This window comes from Lasioglossum baleicum, chromosome 8 (assembly GCF_051020765.1).
Source record: "Lasioglossum baleicum chromosome 8, iyLasBale1, whole genome shotgun sequence".
NCBI lineage: Eukaryota > Metazoa > Arthropoda > Insecta > Hymenoptera > Halictidae > Lasioglossum > Lasioglossum baleicum.
The window spans coordinates 14,334,169-14,346,209 of NC_134936.1; the positions used below are offsets into that span (position 1 = coordinate 14,334,169).

Here is a 12,041-nt window from a genome sequence, read left to right on the forward strand (position 1 = left end):
TCCGAAGTGGACACCAACCACGGAATAACTGGCGCGTTTAACGCGAACGTCCTCGCGCCGGATCCTCTGGATCCCCTGGATCTCTGTAGAAATCACGAGTATCTCGGGCGGCACGCGGAAAAGGAACTCGCCGATTCGAAGAATGATTTCACGGCTGCGACTCCATCGCGAGACTCGGATGCCTTGCGATTAACCCTTCCGCTGGCGAAGGCGGCCATGGTCACCAGGCCACTTCTCGAACCTTCGAGCTAACTATAATCGCCCTGTGATATTTTTCTGGACCGTAGGTCGAGACAGGCGATATCGACAGATTGGAAACTAGCGGAGGTGGCTCGAAAATCGGCTCCGACCCGCTCTTCCGCGTTTCACCGGTGCAGCTCGTCGATTCGCGGCGAAATATTTCGACCCGGCTTCGTCGAGGTGTTACAACATTCAGATTCCACCGAACGGAGAATCTCCAGGAAAGTGGAACGCGTTAGAAAGCAATGCGGAACAAAATGTTTTAAGGCGCCTACACACGGGCTCACGAATTCTTTGAAACGTCGACACGACGGCCTCTCGTTGCCGCAGCCCGCTTTCCAACCGTCTCTCTCTCTCTCTTTCTCTCCTCCCTCTCACCGGTTTTTTTTTCTCTGCGGTGGCAAAAGTGGAGCGTGTTTCAGCTGCGCGAGCGAATTTTCCCGTAAAAAAATCACTGGAGCGACCGTCGTTTTGTTCTGGCTGCTTTGCCACCGGCCGCGCTCTCGCGCGCGAAATTGCCGCGCGCGTTGCTTGCGGAGAAACAAAAACTTGGGACGCAAACTTTTATGGAATTACGATGCCGGAGACCGGAGTAGAACAGCCGAAAATGGACACCTAATAACTGGCACGGTGCTGTGCTCCCCGCCGATGTTCAACCTGTTAACCAATTAGCTCGTCGCTACCCATTATATCTTCCGATAACTATTTATTGCTTTCGTTTAATCGACCGGGATAGCGGCGCTTAATTATTTCGCAGTATGTCCATTAGCTGTTTTATATTCACGAACGCTTCGACGGAGGCCTAGAAGGAATTCGCCTAGAAGCGTCGCCGCGATTATGATAATCCGGTCGCTGGCTTCGAAACCGTAAACGGGAAGAGGATAAGAAACCGGTAGCGAGAGATCCTACTCGGCCAAGTTAATTGCGAGAGCAGCCTAACGCGGCAGATAAATGTTCGATGGCTGGACTGATAACGATAATGACGGTTCGATGACTGTGGCTTTGACGCGGTCAGCGGATCGTCGTGTTTCCGGGCTCGGGAAAGTAGTGCTTCGAGCGGATCGATCGGGAATAGGGATCAACGAACCGCGAGGAGACATAAAAAACAAAAAAAAAAAAAACAAAAGAACGAACGAGAGATCGAGTTGTCTCGATGGGTTTTCCGAGGAATAATTAAGAGATCGAAATTAGTGGGACGCGCGGAGCGGTGGTGCGAGCGGGTGTCCAGCGCGTCCTCTGTGTCCGACAATTAAATTCCGTTCGACGACCGTGATCGATCGCGGGCAGAAATTTTGTAGCCGAGTATAATTGCTGACAGAGTCGGTCGATGTCCGGAGCTGACTATGTTTTAATTGGCGATTCCGGGCAAGCCGGTGCCTGGGAACGTCATCCGCGTCAATCAGTCGTCATGGAATATCCGTCAGCCGCACGCGTCGCTCGGCAACGATGGCGACCCCTTTGACGCCGCGGCCAACCTGCTCGAATTCGCAACAGAGAGAAGCGCGGCTGCGGCGACTCGAATTCGAATTCAAATGTATAGCGAGGACCACCGCCTGGAGGAATGTTTCAGACCATCGATCCTGTTAGGAAGATCGGCGCACCTCCGACAACGAAATCGACGAAGGACGCGGCACTCGTAACGACGCAATTATCGATGGCCGTATAATAAACGTTCCCCGAGTGCACTCGAGAGCGAGCTTGCGAAACAGAATTAGTCGGAATAAATTTTCCCGAAGACGCGGCTCGAAGGCTCGATAAATTATGGACGCATTCTGATGGTTTCCAGGGGATCGAGGTCTGATCGGGGGAGATGCCCGCAGCCTCCGCTTTATTCTCGAGATCCTCGACGAGGGAGCAGGACCTACCCCGACACTGAGAACACCGAGAACACCGAGAAGTGGGTGAGGGGAGCAAGCGAGGAATTCCATTATCCCGGAGGCCGCATCTTCACCGTGTTCTCTCGGGCAAGCAGAGGCCTCTGGTTCCTTCCACGCTTCCTTCCTGCCTTCTTCCCTTCCACTCGCGGGAGGAACGCAGCCCACTGCTCGGAATACCTCATTTCCTTTCGACCGCGTGTTTCTCACGATCCTACCGATTCCTGCTCTCCTCGAGTCGGTCTAGCCTCTGTCTTCGTACCCCCGGGGCCCGGCCCGACTCGGCCCCATACCCTCAAACTCGATAAACTACGCCCAACCCCCTCCGAGATCCCACAGTCTCGTCGATTTCCTCTCCCTCGAGGAGGGTCGATAGAGTTACGGGCTTAAACCAGCGACACAGGTGTTAAATTCATCGAAACCCGGTTCCATTAGCTCCTGTGTTAGCCCGCAACATCCAACATCTCCCTGGCTCTATCGAGCCAGCCTCGACGTTGACTCGCACAGCTTGAAGAATTGCGGGGCGATCCTCATGAACGTCTGACGATAATCTACCGTTTCCCCTTTGACTCTGCGCCTTCGATTGAATCTGTCGCGAGGGGTCTCACCTTTCCTAGTCCTACCAAGCGACGATCGACCGGGGATCGAGACGTTTCCGATACCCACGATCGCCGCGTCACTCGCCTTCGAGTGTAATTGCTTTTAAATGAATTCTTCCCGAGTTGCATTTACTCTCGAGTGTTCTCCACGCCGGATCGCGTTATCCTTTGTTCCCCGGGACGCGACGGAGTGCAGCTCCGTCGACGGTTGCCCAGATCGATAGCCTGTGTCTTTCGGACAAAAGATGCCAGGCTGAAAGGCGTGTTACCGCCGAAATGCCAATTCAGGTCAAACACCTCTCCTTGCGGTATGCATTCACGAAAGACGGGTCACGGTGTTTCGCGCGGATTCGAGCGGGTTGAACCGGATCGAACCGCGGGCGAACGACAGATCGATGCCGGGGCTGAATGCACCGATTGTGCGAGAGGCACGGCCGAACGATGCAGAAAAATTCGCTCGCCGACTGCGCCAGTCAACGACCGTCTGCTCCGCCGGCGACGAGCCGAACGCAAACAGAGCTGGCGTGTTTCAAACTGCAGCCTCTTCTCCGCCGAACAGGAAGCAGAACGAATATCAAATCGCGAAGTCAACGTAAACATCTCCGGGAACTTGAATCGCTTCTTTGTCGAGCTTTCCGAAGCCTCGCCCCGGTCCCACGCTCCGACGATCTTTCGTCGCGAACTTTTGTCAAGAATCAGCCGGCGCTTTCTGGTAACTCGAGCGCGGGCTTCTCGAGTCCTTTTCTCCGATCGTTACAACCACTTTCGAGTGTCGCGGCGTCGAGAAGTTACGACCAGAAAGCAAACAGGATCCTCGGAACGGCGAGGAATCGCGAGAAAAGAGGATCAAACGAGCTCGCCGATCGAGACTCCTGCTCAAAATTTTTACCTGTTGCTCGAGCAAGACAAACTCGCTTTCCATATTCTGAAACTTTTATCTGCGCGATAACCGTGACTCGAGCAACCTAAAGGCCTCCAAAACAAATGACGCGAGCATGCTATTAACGGAAACAGACCTCTAACGATACGCGCACAAGTGGCCGTGTAATTTTAGTCGGCCATATTCTGAACAAACGTTGACTCACCCTCGCACAGGCTACATTGTACTCGCGTTCGCCGCACCAAAACGCTCCGATTTATTTCGTTCGCCTTTACGGGAGCTCGAACAAGCGTTCGTCGCGCACAAATCATCCGGACACCGGGTTAACGACCCGTGGTGCCCAAGTATTGTTCAATATATAGAAATGCAATGGCACGATGTCACCTTGTACGCAAATAGTTTGTTATAAAACTTGTGCGTCGCAGTTGGCGTGAAACAATTCATGGAAACCATTCGAATGAGTAATTGTTACAATGGTTGTCTCGCGGAGGGCCCTCTGACCGTGCGAGAAATACAGTCTGTTAAAGCGCGAAGTGGCGAACGTTGCACTTCAACAAGCACGTTGCGAGACGCGGCTCGCGAACTCGAAAAAGGGGTACGCGGTTCAACGCGCCGTCTGGTTTCGTTGCGTTTACCTCGGATCGCGTCACCGCGGATACCTGTCCAAGGAATCCGAAGGCCTCGCCGCAAATAGAATCGAGTTTTTTCCGGATTAGACGGAGAGCACCATCCCGATTCTTCGAAGACGGACGCACGCAACGCATCACCGCGGAATCGGAATTTCCTTTCACCGTGAACGAAAACCAGTTGTGCAAGCCGGCCGGTTTTTTCCTTTTCTTTTCGCCGGAACCCGGGCACCGAGCGACTCCCGTTCGCCCCTCGTTCCTACCACTCGTTACGTAACTGGCCCGTTATCAGCGGCGACGGTGCCGAAACAGATAGCGAACCGAGTTGATAAGGTGAACGGACTATGCGTCGAGAATGTTGCTTTTTAACAGAACCGCCGTATTTTACCTGGAACCTGTCGCGCGCGAAAAGTCGATTTTCCTCGGTGCGGCGAGTCGGGAAAGGCAATCGAAAGATTTTTCGAGCGTTAAAAGGTATCTTAAGCAGACCGAACGAGAGAATTACACACGGCCGGCTGTAGTACATAGTCCCAGAATTATTTGGGTGTCTTCATCCTAGCTTCATCCTAATTCATCCTAGCCAAAACATAGTTTTACTAAAGCACACTGAATGAAAAAAGAAGGAAGGGAATCGCTGAGAACTGGAGTCGAACTCGAAGAACGGACAAACTCGTCTTCCCGGTCGGAGGGTTTACCTTTGCTCGTTAAGCGAAGGGCTCTGACCGGTTAACGCGCGATTATAATTATTAAAAACCGGCAGCCACGGTGTCCAATTAATTTTCCACGACCCGCGAGCAACGGTAGTGGGGGGGGGGGCCGAAAAAAAAGGAGCCGCGAGTCGAGATCGACTCGAGTTTCTGGCTCGTAAAAAAAAAACCTGTTCCGCGGAGACAGGAAAACTGGATCCCCGTGACACACGGAGTAGCGTTTCCTGCCTCTGAAACTGAGAAACACGTTCTCCTGACCTGTCACGGCTGCGTTCCCGAGAAAGCGGCGTGAACTAGCAGAATCGCGGTCCCGTCGCACGACCACGCGTCATTAAAACAATTTGCCGGACAATCGTTTAGCCGGAACGCGCCTCGCCGGGATTCCGCGCGGATGAACGACCGAGGCGCTAATATCTCTATCCGTTCGAGAGTCTAAGCCACGTTAATCGACTAAAACTTCTTACCGGGGGCTCACCGCGAAGACGTTCGCTTCCTGGCGTCTTTACCCAATTAAATCCGTCGTTCTAATGAAGTTTCATCGGCTCGAGATTAGCGCCGCGTCGGCCGATAGTTTGTGTACCGAAATACATGCCGCCTCCACCCTTGCCGTTCCTTGCAATCTCGGCTACGTAGAATGCTCGAGTGCATCCACGTACCGGGTGGGCCTGAAGTACGTGACCCGATCCACGTCTGAACTTCTAGAAATTATTCGTGCTTTGCAGCTTGAGTACTCAAATTGTCGCTCTTGCTTCCAGTAGGAAAAATCAAGAGAAATTTTGCTTGGACATTTTCGAAATCGAAGCGGATATCGGAGGAGTACTTGCAACCTTCAGGGCGAACAATTCGACCACGCACCGCAGGAACAGTCTGTGTAACGCTGTTAAACACGACTCGACCTTATCACCTGCGCGCCGTTGAAGAACACAGGGAAGGCGAAGCAGAGTACATAGGTGCAGCGCGGCGCAAGTCGAGGGTGCACGCATGTAAATGGACGCGCACAGGGTTGCAGACTGCGGGTACACTGCCAGCCAAAAATACCAGATCAACGAGGAGAATGTTAGCCCGCGATGATCTAATAAAACCGGTGTGCCAAGCAGAAGCGAAAATAATTGACGCAATCGTTGATACGGAAGATTCAACCATATCTCTCTCGTCGGGAAATAATATCGCCCTCTCCCGCTAATCGTAAATCCAGGTCTCGTACTTTTGGACGGCAGTGTACACGTGCACACACGAAGGATGGCAGAGCACGGGGCTATTACTCGCTTTACGAGAGGGCAACACGCTGCCGAGGTTTACGGTCGAACGAAACCCGCCGAACGCAGTGCCACGATTAATTCCCGCACGCCCCGTTCCAATCCGAAAGTTTCACGGAAAATACGATACCCAAAGAACGCGGAGCGGCCGGGATACCTTCTCCGCACTCCCGAAGTTATTGGCACTCGCCAGACGCAACTGTGTTAGCGTTAAATCCTGGAAACCGCTCCGGCGAAAGAAATTATTGAACGGGTCTCGACGAAACGGTATTTCACGGATTAAAATATTAGCACCACCATTCGATGTGTGAATTATCTGGCTAATTATTCCAAGATCCGAGCCGACGGAGAAGTAAGTCGTGTTTCCATGCACTTTCGAGGCTTCGACGAGAGAGAAGACAGCCGCTTAACGGTTCGAAGGCTAGCAAGCTTTATCGCGCAGGTAGAATAATGAGGCTGCCATTATTCAGCGATTACGGCCGGCTTCGGTTTGGCGTCGATGCCAATTTTTCACGGCGTCCTCGAGTGCGTAGCCGAAAGGGCGGCCTTTTCTTCCGCGCGGCGCATATTTTATCGAAAATAAAATGGACATCGGCCAAGCACGCGCACAGAGGCGACTCTTGAACCCGTGCTCGCAAACCTTGCCCGACGTATCTCGCTAGCTACTTTTACGACAGCGGTCACGACAGCGATTTAGATTCGAGAGAGGCGAGCGAGCCCCGCTCGGATCCCGACAAATCTCAATTTTATGACTAGCGTTGCTGCGTTTTTCGTCTACGGTCTCTCTCGACCGCGGTATGGTATGGTATCCGCGGGGTCGCTCGATCGCGATCGACGCGTTTATATTTTCCTCGAAGGCGGATGGATCGTCGACCCGTTCTCCGTTCGCGGAAAGGAGCGACGTCGGGATTTTAATTTACCAGGAAGCGGAGAGATTACACCTGGAAAGTCGGCACAATGGCGCATTGTACCCGTACGAGCCTCGGCTTTAATCACGGATGCACCCGGCATTGTCAATTTCCATAGTTCAATTCCCTCCTCTGCGTTTCGACGGTACAACGACGTCGTTTGTCGCCCACGGACTCGGTCGAAACCGTGTGCACGTAGATTCGCGTTGAGCCGATGCCGATGCATCTAATACGCGTTTGCCCGCGTCCACTTTGAACACCGCGCCGCACCGCCGAGGAACGGATAAGCGCAGCCGCGCTCCGCATCGAGGCCACGATCAAACAATGTCTATTGTGCCACGTAAGCGATACCGACGACGGCTATCTCGCCGACGCAGATATCTCCATTATAGAAATGAATTTTCGCGGGTATTCGCGTGACGAACAGCCCCTTTTGCCTATCCTTGACTCCTGCTAATCAGCGCTAATTAAACCAGACAACCAGACGGACGAAATCAAAGGAAAACCACACTCGTTCCCATGGCTACGGCTCGTAACCAGCCCGATACAATAAAGATCCACGACGATAAACACGTAAATCAACTACTCCACCCTGTCTTTGGATCTATTTCGATCCCGATTTACAAAAGAGGACGATTATCTAGCTCGAGAGGTACGCGAGGTTGAAGGACGAGTTCCTGTAGAACGATACGCGTTCCCGATATCCAAATGGATCCGGAGTCTAGATCGGACGAGGGGTTAATGTAACCCGGTTTCCGCCCACGCGTTCGATCGACCATAGGAGAGACAACGAAGCGAAAAAATGGTCGAAACTTCGTCGTTCCGTGCGCCTACGCGTAATAACGGTATAGAGTCGTGTGCGACGAACCAGCCGTGCAGGTACCGACGAGGAGGCTTGTATCGCGAGCACCTCCTGAAATTCTCGCGTCGATAAACCTCACGGGTAACAACCGACGGCGATAACCGTACACGTACGGCGCTTGTCCTGTATGTTTGTTTATGCGCGTCTCCGCTACTTGAGGTGCGAGCCTAGGCTTTCCAGGCTGCGATAAGAATAACGACGCTGATAACGCAGGCCTTGCACGTATACGAGCTGGCAGACGCATACCTACAACACGCTATCGTTTCCTTCGAGCAACGACGAGTTTCCCGGTTTTCATAATTTCGAGCTCGCGAGGTCGTTGCTCGAAACGAGCTTTTTTCCCCCGGAGGAACTTTTCGCACCGCCAAATTTCATAATCCAGAAGCCACGCGGGCTCGCACGACTTATCCGACGCTCGAGAAGTTTCACTTTCACCGCGCGCGCGCTGGATCGTCGAAAAGTTTGCCGGTAGCGGCGGAAAAATGTTGCGCGATCCAGCTTCGATACGATGCTCGAAAGTTTCGAGGACCGCGAAAACCGAGGCACACCGACGACCGAAGGGGACCAAAGGGACGAGGGCCGCTACCGAAGCGGGAAGTCGTAAAGAAGAGAGCAAGGCCCGATACGGGAGAAAGAAGCCGTACGATCGTCGACACACGAGTGGGTGCCGGCAAAGGGAGCACGACGCCGGAATCCCGTCCTGGACACTCGTATACATTCCATTCTCGATCGATATGACTGGGTAGCAGGTGCCATTGTTCCTAAAGGCTACCGCTTTTACTCCTTTTTCACGCTCGCCCGTTTGCCGACGCAGGTGCATCCTTCGTTTCGATGAACCTGACCGCGAACACTTTGCGCTGCTACGACGAGGAAACGTTCTGCAATGTTTCATGTTGATTTTAGAAAGGCTTGCATTATTTTCGTGTTATAATGAGAGTGCGGTCGGAGAGCCTGGTCGAACTCCTCAGACGCTCTCTAACGAACGACACGTAAATTTGACCTCGGTCCAGGTTTTATAACGAGGCTACATCTTCGTTAACCCTTTGTATTACGATTTATATTACAGTCTTATTGATTCAAACTTCTTTGCAATTCGTGATTTCCTAAGAGAAGAAACTCACGGTAAATAAATTTATATCTACATACAGTAAGGAGCATAACTGATTCCACACGCTATAAATCAGAATAACTTTTATATAAATGGACCAACGAGACTTCAATTTCTCTGTAAGGCTAGAAGAATTAGTTTAGTAAATGACGTCTAATAAATAAGTTGAAAAAATGCATTAGGTCGGAATTGTGAAAAGCAATACTAAAAATTGATTTTCACAACTTTTCCAGCTGGCCCAATAACGAAAATTTAAAAAATGTGTTTAGTCAACTGGTATAGATTATATACGCTCTGAAAATTTCATTGAAATTGGTTAATTGGTTTACGAATTATAAATAATCAAAAATTATAAAACTTGCCACTTTATGGTACACTACAAATTACCACTTTTGATCGTTTATAATTCGCAAACCAATTAACTAATTTCAATGAAATTTTCAGAGCGTATATAATTTATACCAATTGACCAGACACATCTTCTGAGTTTTCGTTATTAGCCCAGCTAAAAAAGTTGTAAAAATCAATTTCTACTATTGTTTTTCACAATTCCGTCCGAATGCATTTTTTCAACATATTTTTCACACATCATTTACTAAACTAATTCTTCTAGCCTTACATAGAAATTGAAGTCGTTTCGTCCATTCATAAAAAAGTTGTTCTGATTTAAAGTGTGCGAAATCAGTTATGTTCCTTACTGTGTGTATGTCTATGTTGTACTTTATTAGACTCTGTCCAGAATCCCCATCGCGAGTCCGACTCGATGTTGTAGTGGAAGGGGTTAATCGCACAAGTCCATTACAGGTACTCTGAGCGAAACCCGGATTCGTTTCTAGGTTTTCCGAGGAAAACGCCGTGTGGTAGACGCGCGACGCACGTGTGCGTCGAAGAATGAAGAATCCTTGTGTCGCAAAACAACCGATTCCCACGACCCAGTCACGAGAAAGGCTTAATTTATGAATTCCTCGTTAACGATCCACTATACCCCGTTCCTCGAAGGAGGAGACACGACGGTCGGCCATAATGGCTGACGACAATTCGATTCTCAGAGGTAGAGGAACGGTGGTCGCGACTATACATTTAGAGACGGGATACATTTTCCCGGCTAAATACGAAGGAACGAGGAAGTGGCCGGACTTTATCGACTCCTTGAAAAGCACACCTGAATGGGCTGTCCCGCGTACGATCAGAAAAATCACGATCCACGCGTACGATTACAGGATACATTTTCCCGTGTCGCATCACACGATACGACCGCCACGCCGTATCGAACGAAATCCGATCGGATCGCGGCGTATTAATTACCGGCCAGTGCTCTTTTTGCTCCGTGGAGAGAAGTCACCGGGCAGAAATAGACGCGGACGAGATAAAAGGTGGCGGACGTGTGCAACGTGCGTCACCGCGGCGCGATAAGCTCGTTGGATAATCTCGAGAGCCGGAACAATGCGACGGAACGCGTGCGATACGGATACCGATGCGTTTCTCGCTGCGAAATGCTATGTATGTATGTACCGCGCTTTCGTCGGACAACGAGCTTTTTTCTACGACGAAGTAGGTGAACGCACGCGGCCAAGGTGTGTATCGTGTTACCCCGGAATCGAGTCCATTGAAACGGTCTCATTATTCCTTTTTTTCTCGGCTCCCTCCCCCTTTCTCTTTATCTCTCTTTTCCATTCTCCGCTGTCTCTCTCGGTTCGCTCTGTGGTAACACGATATCTCGCGGCTCTTTATGGGATACGGTTACGCAATATCGCCGCATGGAACGACTGCAGGAGCGACGGGCAATCGCCGATAGCGAAGCTGCACCCGCGGACACGAATCTCCAACAGCTAACACGATATAAATGTCCGTGGAACCACGCGGAAAGCATAAACCGAGGACACGTAGCCGCGGTAGCGATTCAGGAATTCGCCTGACACTTCGTGGAAACGCCACGCGCTCTCAAGATGCTCTCAGTTTTTACTGCGAAACACGGCTGTAATTTCGTATCTATAACAATAAGATCGGTATCTAAACTCGAGTCGCTGTCGACTCGGAATTAATTCCAGTAACAGAAGATATCGTTTTATGCTTCCTCTAATCTTCCTTTTGTTGTTAAAACGGCGATTATTTATCTTACCATTGTTGCACTATCAGGGATTAACATCCAGGTGCATCTTCGATATAGATCTAGCCGTAATTGCTGTTCCAAGGAATTGCAAATAGAGCCAGGTGATCGAACGATGTACAAAGACGATTGACGAGCGATAGATCGGTGTTTACACCGATTGTAGGTTTTTTCCCGCGGGAATTGATATAGAATCATCGCGGTAGGTAAAGGAGAGGATAGACGCGTTTATCGCGTCGTGTGAAAACAGAGGGAAGATTAGAAGAGAGGCGAAAGAAAGATGTGCGCTGATCGTTGGTAACATTATCTTTTGCGTCCCGATGCGAACGAGCGATACGCGTCGTTCGTTCCGGTTTTGTTGCGTCTCTGGTCCGTGAGTAACGATACGGGAGATCTTCGACGACGTCTCCGAAGATAGGTCACAGTAAATCAAACGGAAATAGGTACAGCGGAACTCCATTTAAGTTAACGGCCGATTAACCGAAATCCCGCCGCAAATGTTTGCCAAGTGTTATCCGTTCGTGAATTCCAGTTATTTGAACGAAAAATCGGAAGTGGCGGGGAGATTTAGAGGTGGACTCCTATTGTACGAGCGACCCAGTTATGCGATCCGCTTGTCCCTGGGCTCGTATAAATGGAATTCCATTGTAAAATCAATCCAGAGAAAATATTGACTCACCGGCGGGTCCGGGCGGCGTTCGAAATATTATTTCGACGATACATGACCGTCGTAAACACGCGTGACGACCTTAAACGACTACATATACAGGTGAAGTTAATTCGGTTTCCTTAACGCGAGACGCAAAACGATTGCGTCACGACTCTGTCACGCCGATAACGAGAAGGAATCCTTGGACAAATAGATACAAAAGGC

At 50.6% G+C, this 12,041-nt stretch overlaps 1 protein-coding gene across 4 annotated transcripts in view; it reads right to left on the reverse strand.

Annotated features, from left to right (window-relative positions):
- The window catches only part of Gckiii (Germinal centre kinase III), a 93,395-nt gene that overhangs the window by 79,868 nt on the left and 1,486 nt on the right, over nucleotides 1–12,041 (reverse strand). The gene's annotated exons all lie outside the window — the stretch shown is intronic.